This window comes from Nansenia antarctica (assembly GCF_963989245.1).
Source record: "Nansenia antarctica genome assembly, chromosome: 12".
In the NCBI taxonomy this organism is placed as follows: Eukaryota; Metazoa; Chordata; class Actinopteri; order Argentiniformes; family Microstomatidae; genus Nansenia; species Nansenia antarctica.
In genome coordinates, this window is record NC_137682.1 from 32,190,417 (window position 1) to 32,212,090 (window position 21,674).

The window sequence follows — 21,674 nt, forward strand, 5'->3', positions numbered from 1 at the left end:
AGGTCTGTGTAGTGAGGAGGTCTGTGTAGTGAGCAGGTCTGTGTAGTGAGCAGGTCTGTGTAGTGAGGAGGTCTGTGTAGTGAGCAGGTCTGTGTAGTGAGGAGGAGGTCTGTGTAGTGAGCAGGTCTGTGTAGTGAGGAGGTCTGTGTAGTGAGCAGGTCTGTGTAGTGAGCAGGTCTGTGTAGTGAGGAGGTCTGTGTAGTGAGCAGGTCTGTGTAGTGAGGAGGAGGTCTGTGTAGTGAGGAGGTCTGTGTAGTGAGCAGGTCTGTGTAGTGAGCAGGTCTGTGTAGTGAGCAGGTCTGTGTAGTGAGGAGGTCTGTGTAGTGAGGAGGTCTGTGTAGTGAGGAGGAGGTCTGTGTAGTGAGGAGGTCTGTGTAGTGAGGAGGTCTGTGTAGTGAGCAGGTCTGTGTAGTGAGCAGGTCTGTGTAGTGAGGAGGTCTGTGTAGTGAGCAGGTCTGTGTAGTGAGCAGGTCTGTGTAGTGAGGAGGTCTGTGTAGTGAGCAGGTCTGTGTAGTGAGGAGGAGGTCTGTGTAGTGAGGAGGAGGTCTGTGTAGTGAGCAGGTCTGTGTAGTGAGGAGGTCTGTGTAGTGAGGAGGTCTGTGTAGTGAGGAGGTCTGTGTAGTGAGCAGGTCTGTGTAGTGAGGAGGTCTGTGTAGTGAGGAGGTCTGTGTAGTGAGGAGGAGGTCTGTGTAGTGAGGAGGAGGTCTGTGTAGTGAGGAGGTCTGTGTAGTGAGCAGGTCTGTGTAGTGAGCAGGTCTGTGTAGTGAGCAGGTCTGTGTAGTGAGCAGGTCTGTGTAGTGAGGAGGAGGTCTGTGTAGTGAGGAGGTCTGTGTAGTGAGCAGGTCTGTGTAGTGAGGAGGTCTGTGTAGTGAGGAGGTCTGTGTAGTGAGGAGGTCTGTGTAGTGAGGAGGAGGTCTGTGTAGTGAGGAGGTCTGTGTAGTGAGGAGGAGGTCTGTGTAGTGAGGAGGTCTGTGTAGTGAGCAGGTCTGTGTAGTGAGCAGGTCTGTGTAGTGAGCAGGTCTGTGTAGTGAGCAGGTCTGTGTAGTGAGGAGGAGGTCTGTGTAGTGAGCAGGTCTGTGTAGTGAGGAGGTCTGTGTAGTGAGGAGGAGGTCTGTGTAGTGAGCAGGTCTGTGTAGTGAGGAGGTCTGTGTAGTGAGGAGGTCTGTGTAGTGAGGAGGAGGTCTGTGTAGTGAGGAGGTCTGTGTAGTGAGCAGGTCTGTGTAGTGAGGAGGTCTGTGTAGTGAGCAGGTCTGTGTAGTGAGCAGGTCTGTGTAGTGAGGAGGAGGTCTGTGTAGTGAGCAGGTCTGTGTAGTGAGGAGCAGGTCTGTGTAGTGAGCAGGTCTGTGTAGTGAGCAGGTCTGTGTAGTGAGGAGCAGGTCTGTGTAGTGAGGAGGTCTGTGTAGTGAGGAGGAGGTCTGTGTAGTGAGGAGGTCTGTGTAGTGAGCAGGTCTGTGTAGTGAGGAGGTCTGTGTAGTGAGCAGGTCTGTGTAGTGAGCAGGTCTGTGTAGTGAGGAGGTCTGTGTAGTGAGCAGGTCTGTGTAGTGAGGAGGTCTGTGTAGTGAGGAGGTCTGTGTAGTGAGCAGGTCTGTGTAGTGAGCAGGTCTGTGTAGTGAGGAGGTCTGTGTAGTGAGCAGGTCTGTGTAGTGAGCAGGTCTGTGTAGTGAGCAGGTCTGTGTAGTGAGGAGGTCTGTGTAGTGAGGAGGTCTGTGTAGTGAGGAGGAGGTCTGTGTAGTGAGGAGGTCTGTGTAGTGAGGAGGTCTGTGTAGTGAGGAGGTCTGTGTAGTGAGGAGGTCTGTGTAGTGAGCAGGTCTGTGTAGTGAGCAGGTCTGTGTAGTGAGGAGGTCTGTGTAGTGAGGAGGTCTGTGTAGTGAGGAGGAGGTCTGTGTAGTGAGGAGGTCTGTGTAGTGAGGAGGTCTGTGTAGTGAGGAGGAGGTCTGTGTAGTGAGGAGGTCTGTGTAGTGAGGAGGTCTGTGTAGTGAGGAGGTCTGTGTAGTGAGCAGGTCTGTGTAGTGAGGAGGAGGTCTGTGTAGTGAGGAGGTCTGTGTAGTGAGCAGGTCTGTGTAGTGAGCAGGTCTGTGTAGTGAGGAGGAGGTCTGTGTAGTGAGGAGGTCTGTGTAGTGAGGAGGTCTGTGTAGTGAGCAGGTCTGTGTAGTGAGGAGGTCTGTGTAGTGAGCAGGTCTGTGTAGTGAGGAGGTCTGTGTAGTGAGGAGGTCTGTGTAGTGAGGAGGAGGTCTGTGTAGTGAGGAGGAGGTCTGTGTAGTGAGGAGGTCTGTGTAGTGAGGAGGAGGTCTGTGTAGTGAGGAGGTCTGTGTAGTGAGGAGGTCTGTGTAGTGAGCAGGTCTGTGTAGTGAGGAGGTCTGTGTAGTGAGCAGGTCTGTGTAGTGAGCAGGTCTGTGTAGTGAGGAGGTCTGTGTAGTGAGGAGGTCTGTGTAGTGAGGAGGTCTGTGTAGTGAGGAGGTCTGTGTAGTGAGGAGGTCTGTGTAGTGAGGAGGTCTGTGTAGTGAGGAGGTCTGTGTAGTGAGGAGGTCTGTGTAGTGAGGAGGTCTGTGTAGTGAGGAGGAGGTCTGTGTAGTGAGCAGGTCTGTGTAGTGAGGAGGTCTGTGTAGTGAGGAGGTCTGTGTAGTGAGGAGGTCTGTGTAGTGAGGAGGTCTGTGTAGTGAGGAGGTCTGTGTAGTGAGCAGGTCTGTGTAGTGAGGAGGAGGTCTGTGTAGTGAGGAGGTCTGTGTACTGAGGAGGTCTGTGTAGTGAGCAGGTCTGTGTAGTGAGCAGGTCTGTGTAGTGAGGAGGAGGTCTGTGTAGTGAGGAGGTCTGTGTAGTGAGCAGGTCTGTGTAGTGAGGAGGAGGTCTGTGTAGTGAGGAGGAGGTCTGTGTAGTGAGGAGGTCTGTGTAGTGAGGAGGTCTGTGTAGTGAGGAGGAGGTCTGTGTAGTGAGCAGGTCTGTGTAGTGAGGAGGTCTGTGTAGTGAGGAGGTCTGTGTAGTGAGGAGGTCTGTGTAGTGAGGAGGTCTGTGTAGTGAGGAGGTCTGTGTAGTGAGCAGGTCTGTGTAGTGAGGAGGAGGTCTGTGTAGTGAGGAGGTCTGTGTACTGAGGAGGTCTGTGTAGTGAGCAGGTCTGTGTAGTGAGCAGGTCTGTGTAGTGAGCAGGTCTGTGTAGTGAGCAGGTCTGTGTAGTGAGCAGGTCTGTGTAGTGAGCAGGTCTGTGTAGTGAGCAGGTCTGTGTAGTGAGGAGGTCTGTGTAGTGAGGAGGTCTGTGTAGTGAGCAGGTCTGTGTAGTGAGGAGGAGGTCTGTGTAGTGAGCAGGTCTGTGTAGTGAGGAGGTCTGTGTAGTGAGGAGGTCTGTGTAGTGAGCAGGTCTGTGTAGTGAGGAGGAGGTCTGTGTAGTGAGGAGGTCTGTGTAGTGAGCAGGTCTGTGTAGTGAGCAGGTCTGTGTAGTGAGCAGGTCTGTGTAGTGAGGAGGTCTGTGTAGTGAGGAGGTCTGTGTAGTGAGGAGGAGGTCTGTGTAGTGAGGAGGTCTGTGTAGTGAGGAGGTCTGTGTAGTGAGCAGGTCTGTGTAGTGAGCAGGTCTGTGTAGTGAGGAGGTCTGTGTAGTGAGCAGGTCTGTGTAGTGAGCAGGTCTGTGTAGTGAGGAGGTCTGTGTAGTGAGCAGGTCTGTGTAGTGAGGAGGAGGTCTGTGTAGTGAGGAGGAGGTCTGTGTAGTGAGCAGGTCTGTGTAGTGAGGAGGTCTGTGTAGTGAGGAGGTCTGTGTAGTGAGGAGGTCTGTGTAGTGAGCAGGTCTGTGTAGTGAGGAGGTCTGTGTAGTGAGGAGGTCTGTGTAGTGAGGAGGAGGTCTGTGTAGTGAGGAGGAGGTCTGTGTAGTGAGGAGGTCTGTGTAGTGAGCAGGTCTGTGTAGTGAGCAGGTCTGTGTAGTGAGCAGGTCTGTGTAGTGAGCAGGTCTGTGTAGTGAGGAGGAGGTCTGTGTAGTGAGGAGGTCTGTGTAGTGAGGAGGAGGTCTGTGTAGTGAGGAGGTCTGTGTAGTGAGCAGGTCTGTGTAGTGAGGAGGTCTGTGTAGTGAGGAGGTCTGTGTAGTGAGGAGGTCTGTGTAGTGAGGAGGAGGTCTGTGTAGTGAGGAGGTCTGTGTAGTGAGGAGGAGGTCTGTGTAGTGAGGAGGTCTGTGTAGTGAGCAGGTCTGTGTAGTGAGGAGGTCTGTGTAGTGAGGAGGTCTGTGTAGTGAGCAGGTCTGTGTAGTGAGCAGGTCTGTGTAGTGAGGAGGAGGTCTGTGTAGTGAGCAGGTCTGTGTAGTGAGGAGGTCTGTGTAGTGAGGAGGAGGTCTGTGTAGTGAGCAGGTCTGTGTAGTGAGGAGGTCTGTGTAGTGAGGAGGTCTGTGTAGTGAGGAGGTCTGTGTAGTGAGGAGGTCTGTGTAGTGAGCAGGTCTGTGTAGTGAGGAGGTCTGTGTAGTGAGCAGGTCTGTGTAGTGAGCAGGTCTGTGTAGTGAGGAGGAGGTCTGTGTAGTGAGCAGGTCTGTGTAGTGAGGAGCAGGTCTGTGTAGTGAGCAGGTCTGTGTAGTGAGCAGGTCTGTGTAGTGAGGAGCAGGTCTGTGTAGTGAGGAGGTCTGTGTAGTGAGGAGGAGGTCTGTGTAGTGAGGAGGTCTGTGTAGTGAGCAGGTCTGTGTAGTGAGGAGGTCTGTGTAGTGAGCAGGTCTGTGTAGTGAGCAGGTCTGTGTAGTGAGGAGGTCTGTGTAGTGAGCAGGTCTGTGTAGTGAGGAGGTCTGTGTAGTGAGGAGGTCTGTGTAGTGAGCAGGTCTGTGTAGTGAGCAGGTCTGTGTAGTGAGGAGGTCTGTGTAGTGAGGAGGTCTGTGTAGTGAGGAGGTCTGTGTAGTGAGGAGGTCTGTGTAGTGAGCAGGTCTGTGTAGTGAGGAGGTCTGTGTAGTGAGCAGGTCTGTGTAGTGAGCAGGTCTGTGTAGTGAGCAGGTCTGTGTAGTGAGGAGCAGGTCTGTGTAGTGAGCAGGTCTGTGTAGTGAGGAGGAGGTCTGTGTAGTGAGGAGGTCTGTGTAGTGAGGAGGTCTGTGTAGTGAGGAGGAGGTCTGTGTAGTGAGGAGGTCTGTGTAGTGAGGAGGTCTGTGTAGTGAGGAGGAGGTCTGTGTAGTGAGCAGGTCTGTGTAGTGAGGAGGTCTGTGTAGTGAGGAGGTCTGTGTAGTGAGGAGGTCTGTGTAGTGAGGAGGTCTGTGTAGTGAGGAGGAGGTCTGTGTAGTGAGGAGGTCTGTGTAGTGAGGAGGTCTGTGTAGTGAGGAGGAGGTCTGTGTAGTGAGGAGGTCTGTGTAGTGAGGAGGTCTGTGTAGTGAGGAGGTCTGTGTAGTGAGCAGGTCTGTGTAGTGAGGAGGAGGTCTGTGTAGTGAGGAGGTCTGTGTAGTGAGCAGGTCTGTGTAGTGAGGAGGTCTGTGTAGTGAGGAGGTCTGTGTAGTGAGGAGGTCTGTGTAGTGAGGAGGAGGTCTGTGTAGTGAGCAGGTCTGTGTAGTGAGCAGGTCTGTGTAGTGAGGAGGTCTGTGTAGTGAGCAGGTCTGTGTAGTGAGGAGGTCTGTGTAGTGAGCAGGTCTGTGTAGTGAGGAGGTCTGTGTAGTGAGCAGGTCTGTGTAGTGAGGAGGAGGTCTGTGTAGTGAGGAGGTCTGTGTAGTGAGGAGGTCTGTGTAGTGAGGAGGTCTGTGTAGTGAGGAGGTCTGTGTAGTGAGGAGGAGGTCTGTGTAGTGAGCAGGTCTGTGTAGTGAGCAGGTCTGTGTAGTGAGGAGGAGGTCTGTGTAGTGAGCAGGTCTGTGTAGTGAGCAGGTCTGTGTAGTGAGCAGGTCTGTGTAGTGAGGAGGTCTGTGTAGTGAGCAGGTCTGTGTAGTGAGGAGGAGGTCTGTGTAGTGAGGAGGAGGTCTGTGTAGTGAGGAGGAGGTCTGTGTAGTGAGGAGGAGGTCTGTGTAGTGAGCAGGTCTGTGTAGTGAGGAGGTCTGTGTAGTGAGCAGGTCTGTGTAGTAAGCAGGTCTGTGTAGTGAGGAGGTCTGTGTAGTGAGCAGGTCTGTGTAGTGAGCAGGTCTGTGTAGTGAGGAGGAGGTCTGTGTAGTGAGGAGGAGGTCTGTGTAGTGAGCAGGTCTGTGTAGTGAGGAGGTCTGTGTAGTGAGCAGGTCTGTGTAGTGAGCAGGTCTGTGTAGTGAGGAGGAGGTCTGTGTAGTGAGGAGGTCTGTGTAGTGAGGAGGTCTGTGTAGTGAGCAGGTCTGTGTAGTGAGGAGGAGGTCTGTGTAGTGAGCAGGTCTGTGTAGTGAGGAGGAGGTCTGTGTAGTGAGGAGGTCTGTGTAGTGAGGAGGTCTGTGTAGTGAGCAGGTCTGTGTAGTGAGGAGGAGGTCTGTGTAGTGAGCAGGTCTGTGTAGTGAGGAGGTCTGTGTAGTGAGGAGGAGGTCTGTGTAGTGAGGAGGAGGTCTGTGTAGTGAGGAGGTCTGTGTAGTGAGGAGGTCTGTGTAGTGAGGAGGTCTGTGTAGTGAGCAGGTCTGTGTAGTGAGCAGGTCTGTGTAGTGAGCAGGTCTGTGTAGTGAGGAGGTCTGTGTAGTGAGCAGGTCTGTGTAGTGAGCAGGTCTGTGTAGTGAGGAGGTCTGTGTAGTGAGCAGGTCTGTGTAGTGAGCAGGTCTGTGTAGTGAGGAGGTCTGTGTAGTGAGCAGGTCTGTGTAGTGAGGAGGTCTGTGTAGTGAGCAGGTCTGTGTAGTGATCAGGTCTGTGTAGTGAGGAGGTCTGTGTAGTGAGGAGGTCTGTGTAGTGAGGAGGAGGTCTGTGTAGTGAGGAGGTCTGTGTAGTGAGGAGGAGGTCTGTGTAGTGAGGAGCAGGTCTGTGTAGTGAGCAGGTCTGTGTAGTGAGCAGGTCTGTGTAGTGAGCAGGTCTGTGTAGTGAGCAGGTCTGTGTAGTGAGGAGGTCTGTGTAGTGAGGAGGTCTGTGTAGTGAGGAGGAGGTCTGTGTAGTGAGGAGGTCTGTGTAGTGAGCAGGTCTGTGTAGTGAGGAGGTCTGTGTAGTGAGCAGGTCTGTGTAGTGAGGAGGAGGTCTGTGTAGTGAGCAGGTCTGTGTAGTGAGCAGGTCTGTGTAGTGAGGAGGAGGTCTGTGTAGTGAGCAGGTCTGTGTAGTGAGGAGGTCTGTGTAGTGAGGAGGTCTGTGTAGTGAGGAGGTCTGTGTAGTGAGCAGGTCTGTGTAGTGAGGAGGTCTGTGTAGTGAGGAGGAGGTCTGTGTAGTGAGGAGGTCTGTGTAGTGAGCAGGTCTGTGTAGTGAGGAGGTCTGTGTAGTGAGGAGGAGGTCTGTGTAGTGAGCAGGTCTGTGTAGTGAGGAGGTCTGTGTAGTGAGCAGGTCTGTGTAGTGAGGAGGCGTGGCCTGTGTAGTGAGGAGGCGTGGCCTGTGTAGTGAGGAGGCGTGGTCTGTGTAGTGAGGAGGCATGGCCTGTGTAGTGAGGAGGCGTGGCCTGTGTAGTGAGGAGGCGTGGCCTGTGGCATGGTTGTACCTCGGCCTCCTGGATGCCCTTCATGACCTCTCCGGCCTCCTCCTCCAGCTTGGTCATGCGCTCCTTCAGCTCCGCCTTGGCCGCCTGGTTCTCCTCTAGCTCCGCCTCCACGCGGGCCACGCCCTCCTCACACTTCTTCAGGTTCCTGGTGGAGGTGTAGGGGGAGACAGCAGTTGTTACATTTAATTCAAAACCCTTTATTTCAAACCTGAACACAGTCCTATGTCCGTCCGTCTGCATTGCTGCGCCCCATTTAGCCACTTCTTCCCCACATGGATTTCAAAGCAGAGGATTGGGGGCAGCAGGACATCACATCCATCCACTCTTATTTCATCCCCTGTGGGGTGAAGTGTCACTACAGGAACTGTCCTGTGTGTGTGTGTGAAACTGTCGTGTGTGTGTGTGTAACTGTCATGTGTGTGTGTGTATGTGTGTGTGTAACTGTTGTGTGTGTGTGTGTGTGTGTGTGTGTCTGTCGTGTGTGTGTGTGTGTGTGTGTGTGTGTGTAACTGTCCTGTGTGTGTGTATGTATGTGTGTGTGTGTCTCACCGGCCGGCAGTCTTGATGGCCACCTGGGCCTTGGTGACAGCGGAGGAGCAGTCGTCCATCTCCTTGGTGACCATGTCCAGCCGGTCCTGCTGGGCCTTCAGCGTGGTGATGTCCAGGATCAGAGTGTACAGCTGCTTCACCTTCGCCTCCACCTTCCCTGCCTTACTGGACGCTGCCTCGAAGTCTGGGGGGGAGGGGGGAGAGGGAGAGAGACATGGTCACACACAATGTGTGTGTGTGTGTGTGTTACCTGCATGCTGTTGGTGTATTTCTCCAGGGTGTGTGTGTGTGTTACCTGCATGCTGTTGGTGTATTCCTCCAGTGTGTGTGTGTGTGTGTGTGTGTGTGTGTGTGTGTGTGTGTGTGTGTGTGTGTGTTACCTGCATGCTGTTGGTGTATTCCTCTCAGGTGTGTGTGTGTGTGTGTATATATATATTGTGACGGCTATGAGTAGCCTGGTTGTCTGTGTCTGTGTATTTGTGTGTATGTCTTTTTAACAGCCATAAGTCCAGTCCAGGGGATCCACCCCCCCCCCCCCCGTGATAATTACCAATCAACTCCAGCAGTGGTCAATCAACTCCAGCCAATCATCACCAGCCAATAATCAACCCCCAACCAATCATCAGATGCCACACCCTACAAAAGACCTTGAGGGAGAACCAGCAGCAGCTGTGTGATCCATTCACACAGTTCCCACCATTTTGTGTTGCCTTGCTGGTGGTTTAGTTTGTTAGTTTGTTAGTTGTGTTCTGTGTTGAGTGATCTTGTTTAGTGATACTTTGTTAGAGATCTTTTTGTTATGATTTAGTTGATACTTCATTTGGTTATAAGTGTGTTGAGACTTTGTTCAGTTGATATTGTTAGTGATAGTTGTGTTTGAAACCTTTTTATTATTATTGTTTATTTAACCATCCTCGGGATGAGTTTATTGTTTATTTGAGTATGAGGCATTTGTTAGTTCTAATTCTGTTTTATTTGTACCATTGTGACTTTAATTTACCCTTTAAGTAATAAATATCTTTAATACATAACACCTGTAATCTTTTGTTACTTCTTATTCTCCCTAGTGAATGTAGAACGTAACAAGTGGGGGCTCATCCGGGATCTAACGCCGTTAAAGGGTCCGGATCTAAAAAAGGTATTTGGCTGGGGTAATTAATAGTTAATAACCATCATGGCAACAAGAAAGTTTGAATTGGAACAATTTATGACCCAGCCCTCTATAGAACAACTGGAGGAATGCAAAAAGGCAGAGTTGATAGAAATAGCTACTCACGTTGGTCTTACATATGAGAAAAGGATAACAAAGAAGGAGCTGAAACTTCTTCTGGTGGGGGAACTGGTTGAGAAGGGTGTGATTGAAGAGGCTAAGGATGAAAATTATGGGGAGGAGGAGTCTGGGGGCTCTCTACCTTCAGGGGGAGAGGAGCTTCTTCAGACGCCCGTCCCATCCTTTAAGACACCACTGAAAAAAGTGGATATCACTTTGGAGCAGTTTGACCCATCTCCTATTGGTAGTGCCAGTACTGGGGCTCTTGGAGAGGAGGCGAAACAGCAGTTTCAGTTAGCCTGTCTCCAAATGGAGGCCCAGGAAAGGGCAGCCATCAGAGAAGAGAAGGCTCAGGAGAGGACTGAGGCCCGAGAGGCTCAGGAGAGGACTGAGGCCCGAGAGGCTCAGGAGAGGACTGAGGCCCGAGAGGCTCAGGAAAAGACTGATGCCCGAGAGGCTCAGGCTGAGGCCCGACAGCATGAGCTGAGGATGTGTGAGATCGAGTCTGCTAAAGTGATCAAGTTACGTCAGCTAGAGCTCGAGAGTCAAGCTCTCAATCAAGCCCCATCTCCCAGTACCACCCCAAAACCTTTTGATGTCAGTAAGCATATTTCTTTGGTGCCTCCTTTTAAAGAGACTGAGGTGGATTCCTATTTTATTGCGTTTGAACGCACCGCTGCCGCCTTACACTGGCCCGACAATGTTTGGGTATTACTGCTAAACTGCAAGTTGCAGGGAAAAGCTCGGGAGGCAGTAACTGCGCTTCCCGTTGCTGATAGTTTAGATTACACTAAGGTTAAGGCCGCCATTTTTCGCGCCTATGAGTTGGTTCCTGCGGCATATAGACAAAAGTTCAGAAATCTTAAGAAGACCCCCACCCAAACGTTTGCGGAGTTCGCTAGGGAGAAGGGAATTTTATTTGATAAATGGAGCAATGCGTGTAAAGCAAATGATTACGAAACCTTGAAAGAGTTAATTCTTCTGGAAGAATTTAAGCAAAATGTGCCTGATAGCATTGTTGTATATTTAAATGAACGAAACATAGAGTCCCTCTCCCTTGCTGCTGTGCGCGCAGACGAGTATATGCTCCTGCACAAAATCCATTTCCCTTCTGTTCCTGCTGAGAAGCCTCGTAATGTGCCGGCTACTCAGTTTCATTCCGTGAACACTTCTTCCTTTAGGACGCAGAGCTCGAGGAAGGAAGATAGGGAATGTTATTACTGCCACAAACCAGGACATGTCATTGCCGATTGTTTAATTCTTAAAAACAAAGATCAGCAGTTGTCTAAGAAGGAACCACAAGTGCAGGGTATTGGATTGATTAGGGCGGTATCATGTTCTGACATGGAGATGACCACCACCACCGGCACTGAAAGTGATAAATGTTTTGATCCATTCATATTTACTGGCTTAGTGTCATTGACGGGCGAACAAAAAGATCAGTGTCCAGTACGTATTTTACGAGACACCGGGGGGTCACAGTCTGTAATTCTATGTAGTGTCCTGCCATTCTCTGATCAGTCTGCGTGCGGAAATGAAGCTGTGTTGTGTGGTATTGAAATGGGTTATGTCTCGCGGGCTGTACACCGCATTCACATACAATCTGAGTTGGTTACTGGTTTTTATTCGGTTGCTGTATGTCCAGCGTTACCCATTAAAGGAGTGACATTGTTGTTGGGCAATGATATTGCTGGGGGTAAGGTGACTCCTACGTTGGAAGTATTGGATTCGCCTCAATGCAGGGAATCTGAGACAAAAGATTCAACAAATGTTGATTTGTTTCCGGTGTGCGCCGTAACTCGTGCACAATCGAGTCGAGGCAGAGAGGAGGATAGCGATGTTTCTCTCTGCGATAGTGTGATTATGCAAGCCTTGTCTGAAAGGAATGAAAACCCGATTGTTTTAGTTTCTCCCAGGGAGAAAGTGGTAGAGTTACCATCCTCCCCGAGTCCTACCATACCATCCGCTGACAGCCTATCTCTCCCTGTAACCGGTGATAGATTGCGTGTCGCTCAGGTAGATGATCAGTCATTAAACACATGTTTTGTAAATGCAGCAAGTGAAAAATCTGAAATAGGGGAGCCATTTGAACGTGTAATAATTGATTGTGTTGGACCTTTGCCTAGGACTAAAAGTGGAAGTCAGTATTTGCTCACTATTATGTGCGCTGCTACTCGTTTTACCGAAGCTGTGCCGTTGCGTAACATATTAGCCAGCTCAGTGGTGGAAGCTTTAACAAAGTTCTTTTCCACATTCGGTCTTCCTCTTGTTATACAATCTGACCAGGGCACTAACTTTCAGTCTAAGCGTTTCAAACAAGCCCTAAGAACGTTAGGGGTACGACATGTTGTTTCCAGTGCCTATCATCCTGAGAGTCAGGGTGCATTAGAACGATGGCATCAGACGTTAAAGGCGATGCTTCGTAAATACTGTCTAGAGAGTGGGAAGAGTAGTCCGGAGCGGAATGTGTTAGATTACATTAGTCATTTTCGTGAGCGTTTGCATCAGGCTAATACCATTGCAAAAGAGTCTCTTGTTAGTTCGCAAACAGTGATGAAGCGTCATTATGATCGCACTGCTGTTTTTAGAAAGTTTCATGTAGGTGATAAAGTTTTAGCTCTATTGCCTATTCCAGGCGCTGCGCGGTCGGCGAAATTCTGTGGTCCGTATGATATTCGTGAGTGTCTTAGTGACACTGATTATGTGATCAGTACTCCCGAGAGACGGAGAAGTACTAGAGTGTGTCATGTGAACATGTTAAAACGCTATTGCTCCAGTGAGGAATCTAAAATTAGTCAGGAGACTTGTAAAACTGTCCCTAAGCCGGTAGTCACTGGCCGCGGTGCATTAATTGTGACAAAGACGCTGTGCGTGACCGATGAGGAGTTGAGGACACGTCATTCCTCTCATCAGAATACTCGAATGGGCAACTCGAAAATGTTGAAAGTGTTGCCCACTCAGTTAACTAATTTGTCAGATGAACAGCAAGTTGAGGTGATGAAGTTGATCGAGCGTTTTCTGTGTATATTTGGTGATATGCCGAGTCAAGCTACTAAGTCATGCTCCCGTACTCACGGCTCCTGATCTTGGTAGACCAGTTAAGTTAGAGGTGTATGTAGGGTCCAGTGTTGCGGGTGGTGGTGTTCACCGATAATAATCCCATTGTTTTCCTATCTCACATGTGTAATCACAATCAACGTTTGATGAGATGGGTTTTTCATAGTGCAAAATTACAGATTAGAGATAAAGCATAAAAATAGGCGGACAGGTTGGTTTGTGGTGGTAATAACATTTGTTACATGTCTGAATCCTTGGGTTTGTGTTACATGTCTGAATCCTTGGGTTTGTGTCTTAAGGGGGGGAGTGTGACGGCTATGAGTAGCCTGGTTGTCTGTGTCTGTGTATTTGTGTGTATGTCTTTTTAACAGCCATAAGTCCAGTCCAGGGGATCCACCCCCCCCCCCGTGATAATTACCAATCAACTCCAGCAGTGGTCAATCAACTCCAGCCAATCATCACCAGCCAATAATCAACCCCCAACCAATCATCAGATGCCACACCCTACAAAAGACCTTGAGGGAGAACCAGCAGCAGCTGTGTGATCCATTCACACAGTTCCCACCATTTTGTGTTGCCTTGCTGGTGGTTTAGTTTGTTAGTTGTGTTCTGTGTTTAGTGATCTTGTTTAGTGATACTTTGTTAGAGATATTTTTGTTATGATTTAGTTGATACTTCATTTGGTTATAATTGTGTTGAGACTTTGTTCAGTTGATATTGTTAGTGATACGTTGTGTTTGAAACCTTTTTATTATTATTGTTTATTTAACCATCCTCGGGATGAGTTTATTGTTTATTTGAGTATGAGGCATTTGTTAGTTCTAATTCTGTTTTATTTGTACCATTGTGACTTTAATTTACCCTTTAAGTAATAAATATCTTTATTACATAACACCTGTAATCTTTTGTTACTTCTTATTCTCCCTAGTGAATGTAGAATGTAACATATATATATATATATATATTATGTGAGGTGCCGCCGGCCTCCTACCCTTCTTGAAGGCGTCCAGGCTCTTCTCCAGCTGCTTCTGCTTGGTCTTCTCTGGGGTGTTGGCGACCACGTTGGCCTCCAGGGTCTTGATCTGGGGCTTCAGGTGGGCCTCCTGCTCCGTCAGGTACTGAGGACAGAGAGGACGGGGTCACATTCACCTGCTACAACCAGACACACTTCAGCATCTAACCAGAAGAGATAAATAGTGATATGAAACATGATAGTGATAGGGACAGGACAGGTGCAGGCTGTTGGTGTATTTCTCCAGCGTGTGTGCGTGTGTGTTACCTGCAGGCTGTTGGTGTATTTCTCCAGGGTGTGTGTGTGTGTGTGTGTGTGTGTGTGTGTGTGTTACCTGCAGGCTGTTGGTGTATTTCTCCAGGGTGTGTGTGTGTGTGTGTGTGTGTGTGTGTGTGTGTGTTACCTGCAGGCTGTTGGTGTATTTCTCCAGGGTGTGTGTGTGTGTGTGTGAGTGTGTGTGTGTGTGTGTGTGTGTGTGTGTTACCTGCAGGCTGTTGGTGTATTTCTCCAGGGTGTGTGTGTGTGTGTGTGTGTGTGTTACCTGCAGGCTGTTGGTGTATTTCTCCAGCGTGTTCTTCATGTCCCTCAGCTGGGTTCTGAGCCTCTGGACCTTCTCCTCCAGCTGCAGCTTCCTCTCCCGGCCCGCCTGCAGCTGGCCCACCTTCTCCCTCAGACGGCTCTCCATGCGCTCCAGCTACACACACACACACACACACACACACACATACACCAACACATAGTTAGGCTGTAGTTCTATTATAATAATAATAATGTTTTATTTGCCATGCAATCAACTTGTCAATAAATTATTGGAATTTGGTATGGTCAGCACCCCTGGAGCAATTAGGGGTTAAGTGCCTTGCTCAAGGGCACATGCAGCCGGCCTCTCTAACCTCTCGGCTACCCCCCGCCCCGTAGCTTATGGTGTGTGTAGCTGTGTGGGGGTTCTAGTTAGACTCTAGTTGAGTGCGTGTGTGTGATCTCACCTCCTCCTGGGAGACCTCAGTGCCGATGGAGGACCCCATCCTGCCCTTTTTCTCCCTGCCTCCTCCTCCGGTCATGGTGCCTGTCAGACACAGCACAGGACAGTCACACCATCACCCAGGACCACACACATCATCCAGTATCAGAGAAAGACAGGAGAGGGTATAGAGAGAGAGAGGGGGGGGGGGGGGGGGGGAGTGGGAGAGGGACAGACAGAGAGAGACAGACAGACAGACAAGGTCTCCCTACCAGCCATCTGTATGATCTGGGTGACCAGGTCTACCTACCAGCCATCTGTATGATCTGGGTGACCAGGTCTACCTACCAGCCATCTCTATGATCTGTCCCTGCATGGTGACGACCCTCCAGCGCCGGCTGCCCTGGAAGGCGAGGCGGGTGGCCTGCTCCAGGTCCTGGGCCACCAGCGTGTCCTTCAGGGCGAAGTAGAAGGCGGGCCACACGCTCTCGTCCTTCACGCGCACCATGTCGAACAGCCGGGGGATGTTCTCCGGGGTGGAGATGGGGCCCATCTTCTGCTCCCACACCTTCATCTGGGGGGGGGGGGGGGGAGGGAGGAGGATCTGTCATGGATGCATATGTTTTAAGAATATATGAATGAATGAATGAATGAATGGTCTTTATTGTCATTGATATAGTACAGGTACCAAACAACGAAATTTGGGAGGGGGGGCTCCCCTGGTGCTAGGAAAAAAAACACTAAAAAAACAAGAAGGGAAAGGAGCTGGTTTACATAAATAAAGGCTACACTATCCACTATACTATACAATACAAATAAAACACTGTGCTGTACTCTATGCTATGCTATACCTATTCTAACATTTCCTATTCTCTGAACCTTATGTACCCTAGGGTTGTCATATTGCACATAGTGTTATTGCACATTCATTTAAAGTGTCGCAGTTTGCAGGCTTGAAATGTACACATTTGTGCCTCAGCACTACACCTGATTTCAATCCAGCAGCTGCCATCAATCCGTCCAGACTGTCCAGGGCCCAGAACCTAGGTCTTTGCTGTGTTCAGGGCCTGGATGGCCCTGGGGTAGAAGCTGAGCTTCAGTCTGTTTGTCCTTGCGAACATGGTCCTGAACCGCCTGTTCGAGGGCAGCCGAGCAAAGTGTTCGTACCCAGGGTGGGATGGGTCTCTGGAGATCTTGGAGGCCTTCCTGAGGCAGCGTGTGTTGTACAGCTCTTCCAGAGAGGGGAGGGGGGCGCCGGTGATCTTCTGGGCCGATCTCACGACTCTCTGTAGCGCATTCCTCTCTGCGGCTGTGCAGCTGGAGAACCAGTTGCAGATGCAGTAGGTGAGGATGCTCTCCACTGCACAGCGGTAGAAGGCCACCAGCATCTCCTGTCCGATGTGGTCTTTCCTGAGGACTCTCAGGAAGAAGAGCCGCTGTTGTGCCTTCTTGATGATGGCTGCTGTGTTGTCCTTCCAGGTCAGGTCATCCCGCATGTGCATCCCCAGGAATCGGAGGGTTGAGACTCTCTCCACGCTCCCTCCGTCGATGAGCAGGGGCTGGACCTCAGATTTTTTCCTCCTGAAGTCCACGATGATTTCCTGGGTCTTTGACTGGTTCAGCAGCAGGTTGTTAACCTTGCACAGCTTGCTCAGCTGCTCTACCTCATCCCTGTACGCCGCCTCGTCCCCCCCCGAGATGCAGCTCACCACGGTGGTGTCGTCTGCAAACTTTACGATGGAGTTGCTGGGGTGGACGGGGGTGAAGTCGTAGGTGTAGAGGTTGTAGAGGATGGGGCTTAGCACGCAGCCCTGGGGGGACCCAGTGCTGAGTCTGAGGGCTGTGGAGGTGTGGGAGCCCACCCGCACCCTCTGGGGGCGGTCAGACAGGAAGTCCTTGATCCATGCACATATATAGTGTGATAGTCCCAGGTCTAGTAGTTTGGTCACTAGCCTGTCTGGAAGGATGGTGTTGAAGGCAGAGCTGAAGTCCATAAAGAGCAGTCTCGCGTAGCTGTTTCCCCTCTCCAGGTGGGATAGAGTGGAGTGGAGAGTCGTCGCGATGGCGTCCTCTGTGGACCTGTGGGCTCTGTAGGCGAACTGGTATGGATCCAGGTTGGGCGGGAGGCGTGTGACTATGTGGGCCCGGACTAGTTTCTCGAAGCACTTCATGATGATTGGTGTGAGTGCCACCGGGCGGTAGTCGTTTAGGCAGCTCACCGTGCTTTTCTTCGGGACTGGGATGATAGTTGAGGTTTTCAGGCAGGGTGGGATGGTGGCCTGGGACAGGGACTGGTTGAAGATGTTGGTGAAAACCCCGGCCAGCTGGTCGGCGCAGTCCCTCAGCACCCGTCCCAGGACGCCATCCGGCCCTGAGGCTTTTCTGGGGTCCACCGCCTTCAGCACGCGTCTCACTTCATGCTCTGTGAGGGTGAGGCTGCTAAGAGCTGGAGAGAGTGGTGTTTGTGTTGTGGTTACCTCCGTTCGCCCCTCGTCGAACCGGGCGTAGAAGGAGTTCAGCTTTTCCGCCAGCAGGGGGTCGTCCTCCGCGGCTGTGAGCCTGTTGGCTCTGAAGTTTGTCATGTGCTGAACCCCCTGCCACACCCGCCTGGAGTCGTTGCTCAGGAAGCATTCCTCAATCTTCTCTCTGTGGTCTGCCTTGGCCTCCCGGATGCCGCGCTTTAGGTTAGCCCTGGTGGTGCTGTACAGCAGTGTGCCCTTCCCTGCGAAGGCGTTGTCCCTCTCCTTGATCAGTTTTTGGACCTTCCCAGTCATCCATGGCTTCGTGTTGGGGTAGACCCGGACCCGTTTGTCCACGGTGGCTGAGTTGGTGCAGTTCACTGCTGCTACCGACGACGTGAACTGTTCCAGGTCCTCATGCTCATATTCCTGCCATGAGGTGTCATTCAGGCAGATCTGCAGTGGAGCGGACCCTGCTGGCCAGGTTCTGACAGTCTTAGTGGTGATGGGAGCACTTTTCCTCATGGGAGTGTAGGCTGGGATCAGGAGGATTGACACATGGTCAGACATGCCTAGATGAGCTAGCGGTCTAGCCTTGTAAGCAAGCTTGATGTTGGTGTATACCTTATCCAGTGTTTTTTCTCCTCTTGTTGCACATTTAACATGCTGATAGAACTTCGGTAGTACTACCTTCAGGTCAGCATGATTGAAATCTCCCGCGATGATGTGTACGGCTTGAGGGTCCGCGCTCAGTCCACTACTGATGACGTCATATAGCCGCGCCAATGCTAAGCTACCAACCGCGCTCGGCGGTATGTAAACACATGTAATGTACACTGCGTTGAATTCCCTCGGGAGGTATGTGGGTCAGCATTTAACAGTCAAGTATTCCAGGTCTGGGGAGCAGTGGCTACTTACAGTTTTTGTGTTTAAGCACCAGCTGTCCTTCGTAGATATCGTATATATCGTATATATACACAAGGTGGTCTGGGGTAGTCCAGTAGTCCAGCACCACGGCCCATGCACACATGGGATCGAATCCGGGCCCACAGCCTGCTGAGAGAACCCTCTCCCCTCCTTACTTTCCTGTCTTTCTCCACTATCGCTGCCTGGCGCCCCACAACAATTTATTTATTTTTTTAAATTCTGTTGTTTTTAGCCAAATAGTTTGTCCAATAGGCTTGTATAGGCCAGTATTAGAATTCGTGCACACAGACGCTCTGTTACAAAAAAACGGGTTGGGATCAGCGACATGGTGCAGGGGCCATTGCATAAAGATAGACCCAGTCTTAGACTTAGATCTCACTTTAGTCTGTCTGGCCCGAAACAGCTACACCCAGCGGCGGAAGATCTGAGAGATCAACTCCCTTTTCTTCTGCTGAAAACTTATGTAGTATAATGGAGGAATATAATGTGGAGAAAAGTATACTGCTTAGCAGTTTTAACCAGTGAAGTAGTTTACCGCACTGGAGTTACAGTGTTAGCTAGCTACTAGTAGGGGTGGGACGATCAGAAAATGTCATGTCACGATTATCGTGGGCAAAATAATCGCGATCCACGATATTATCGCGAGAATTATAATAAAATAAAATAAATGAAAATAAAAATATTTTATTTTTATTTTTTAGAATGCCAATAAAACACACTGTAATCACTTTAACTTTTGTTGTATTTTTATGACATTTTAAGTCAGTAATTCAAATTCAGATTCTAGTGGCACATATCTCTGGCCATAATCCGGGTCCTTAAGAAAGAGCAATCGAGCGCTGATTGACCTAACTCCTTTTCGGCCAATCAGCCCCTTTCATTAACGTACCCAAGGAAGTTTAAAGAACGCACTCCCAGTGTTGCCAACTTCCAGAGCCCCTTGGCGACTTAATTAGTCAAAAGCGACCAGCGACAAATCTAACTTCCTTTTCTGGTCATTTGGGGAATTACTGTAAAGCATCTAACATATCCCGCAGTGTTTCCTCTATATGCATTTATTCGTGGCGGGCCACCACGAAAGAATTTCCTCCGCCACTAATTGATTCAGACAGTCCACTTTGATTCAGGCTGCGCAGAAAGGCAGCGAGTTATTATGACCGGAGAACAGAAAAAAAGCAGATTGAAGCTAGATTTAGGCCACTTCCAGACCTACATTTCGTTACGATTTAGGGCGTAGTTATTTACAATATGTTCCAATGTTGCAATTAACCTCGTCGTTTGTGTTCGCACTGCAATCGAGACTGAATCAGATAGCGAGGCGACACGCTTTCAAAACAGTTTTGTGATTGGTCCGAATGTGTGTGTGTGTAATGCGCATTCCGCATGTTCCGCTGCAGCTGTAGGATATATTGGTATTTGATCACCTTGTAGGAGTGACGGCAATAACAGGACGATCTTGTCGTTTTGCCGGTAGAAAAACATGTGCGCTTTATTCTCACTCTCTGCATGCGTACTGACCAGGCGCGGATCTATGGGTGGGCCTGGGTGGGCCTGGGTGGGCCTGGGTGGGCCTAGGCCAGATTGACAGCTGGCCCACCCAGTCAGATTCATAAAAATACATAATAAATAATAATAATAATAATAAAATATTTTTAAAGTTTAATTTTCACTAACTAACTGTAATGTGAATAGTTTTGTCTTGCGACCGTCATTGCCACCGGCTTGTGAAGAGCTAACTGGTAGGACTACACCGTCGGATCTGTCAGCCATGGAGGAACCAGCCACTCAACCAAAGCTGGTAACATTCCCTACCACTGTAATAGATGGGAAATCGCGCTCCTTCAGTAGAAATTGGTACGAGAAGTTCAAGTGGATGGAATATAGTAAAGAAAGAGACGCTATTTTTTGTAAAGTGTGTCGACATTTCCCAGAGGCGCACACAGAGTTCACTTTTATAAGAGATGGATACAAAAATTGGAAACGTCTCCGGCAGGCCTGTGACAAACACGAGTCTAGCAAGCCGCATGCTGTTGCCCTCACCAAGTTGGATGGGTACAGGCAAAGCCATGGACCCCAAAGCCGTGGGACAGTGTTAAATCAAATGCACGGTGATGCCGTTTCATTCATAGAGCGAAACCGGCAACATGTTAAAGTTGTGTTAGACATTGCTATGTTGTGTGCCAAGTTGGAAATTCCACTTAGAGGTCACAGAGAAACGGAAGAGGCGCTCAATAAAGGTAATTTCTTGGAGCTATTCAAGTTCATGTCAAAATATGATCCAGAAATTGAAAATAGACTGAAGGAACTGCCTCGAAATGCCACGCTCCTAAGCCATCACATTCAGGATGAGCTGCTTGAGGCTGCAGCCTCACTGCTAATTCGAAAGATAAAGTCTGAACTGCATGAGCAATCCACATATTATGCCATACTTGCGGATGAGTATAAAGATCTATCCAAGCGCGAGCTAGTTGCTGTCTGTATTCGATTCATTCATGGAGGGGTAATTAAAGAACGAGCAGTAGGCTTTGTGGAAACTGCGGAATTGTCTGCTCAAGGAATATCACAGAGGATCCTAGTGTGTATTCGTTCATTTATTTGTTCATACATTCATTTATGTACCTATATATTTATTGTTAATTCTGTCAGACTTGGTCCTCCATAGTTGATGGTTATTGGTTAATTCATTGACTATTGCGTGCGCTTGAATGCCTTGCGTGTGTGTATTATAATAACTTGTTTGGCTGTCCGTTGCATTCTCTGGGTAGACAGGTACTTTATTTATTTTCCGTTCGTTTCATGGTCTGCATAGTGATCTCCTCCAGTCCCTGCGAATATTTTGCGTGTGTGCGTGCGTGCGTGTGCGTGTGTGTGCGTGTGTGTGCATGCGTGTTGGTCGTACCCAAATGTTTCGAGCACCCACGGGCAGAAACATAATAAATAAGAACGATATTCCATTTGTTCATTCGCTTCTTTAATGAAATAACTCTGCAAAATGACAATAATCAAACAAGTCCTGAGCAGGGCGAATGCAGGTGTACACATTATAACAGTAGTCTATCCACTTCCGTTTCCGGTGCGTGCACCTAAATATATGACCGTAGTGCAATATTCCCTATCTCCCCCCGAGCCTTTAACACGACCACAATAAAGGCTGAAACAACAACAAGCCTATAAGAAGAGAATAACTCAAGTGTCCGTACAAAACACGAATCAACAAGCAAAGTGCACAACACAATACAACGCCCATATAACCCAGCAATGTCAACCCATGGAAAAGTCTCTGTGCCAGGCAGGCACGCAGGTTGCCCTAGCGGACCGGCGTAGGCCTGACGGCGGCGGCGGCAGCGACGTGACCGGGACTGGCGGGGAAGAGACCACTGTGGCCCCAGGGGCCGGCAGCGACATCTGGGGGACGGCACACCCTGGCGAGTCTCGAGCTGGTGTCACAGGCGAGGCGGATGTGGGGTGTGTCCCACGCCGGGGAGAGCCCGCTGATGGCAGCGCCAGCGGCGGGGCGGACCCAGGCTCCGATACGGGTATTCCAGGGCCGCTTGTGGGGTCAGGCATCCGCGGTGCACCAATAGGCGCCGGCCTGGCGATGCGGATCGCCAGATCATAATAGATCGATCGGGGCGGAAGCTGGTCATTGCGAACCGGGTAGAACTTGCGCAGGAATCTCCTGTTCCGAAGTGTGATCCTGCCCGAGCCGTCAATCTTGATCACGTATTGATCGTGCTGACGCACCTCCACGACGCAGCCCGTCCGGTCCCATTTGTTGGGGTGGGGTCCTGTCTGGTTCTGTACACGGACCAAATCCCCAACTACGAGCGGCGGAAGGCGTTTAGTGTGCTCCGCCCAGGTGCCCGCTGTGCGGATATGGCGTTTGCGGAGGGCCTCCTCCCTCGCTGTCAGTGTCTCACGCCAAGTTTCATGAGGCCTGTATTTTCCGGGGGCGAT

At 50.2% G+C, this 21,674-nt stretch overlaps 1 pseudogene across 1 annotated transcript in view; it reads right to left on the bottom strand.

Moving 5' to 3' along the window:
• The window catches only part of LOC308169069 (structural maintenance of chromosomes protein 4-like), a 71,515-nt pseudogene that overhangs the window by 10,341 nt on the left and 39,500 nt on the right, over window positions 1-21,674 (bottom strand). Inside the window, exons 10-15 of the transcript XR_013938058.1 lie at window positions 14,680-14,905; window positions 14,357-14,436; window positions 13,912-14,064; window positions 13,350-13,476; window positions 8,032-8,215; window positions 7,483-7,627 (exon numbers count right to left, since the gene is read on the bottom strand). The product of XR_013938058.1 is annotated as a structural maintenance of chromosomes protein 4-like (transcript). The remainder of the gene's footprint in view (window positions 1-7,482; window positions 7,628-8,031; window positions 8,216-13,349; window positions 13,477-13,911; window positions 14,065-14,356; window positions 14,437-14,679; window positions 14,906-21,674) is intronic.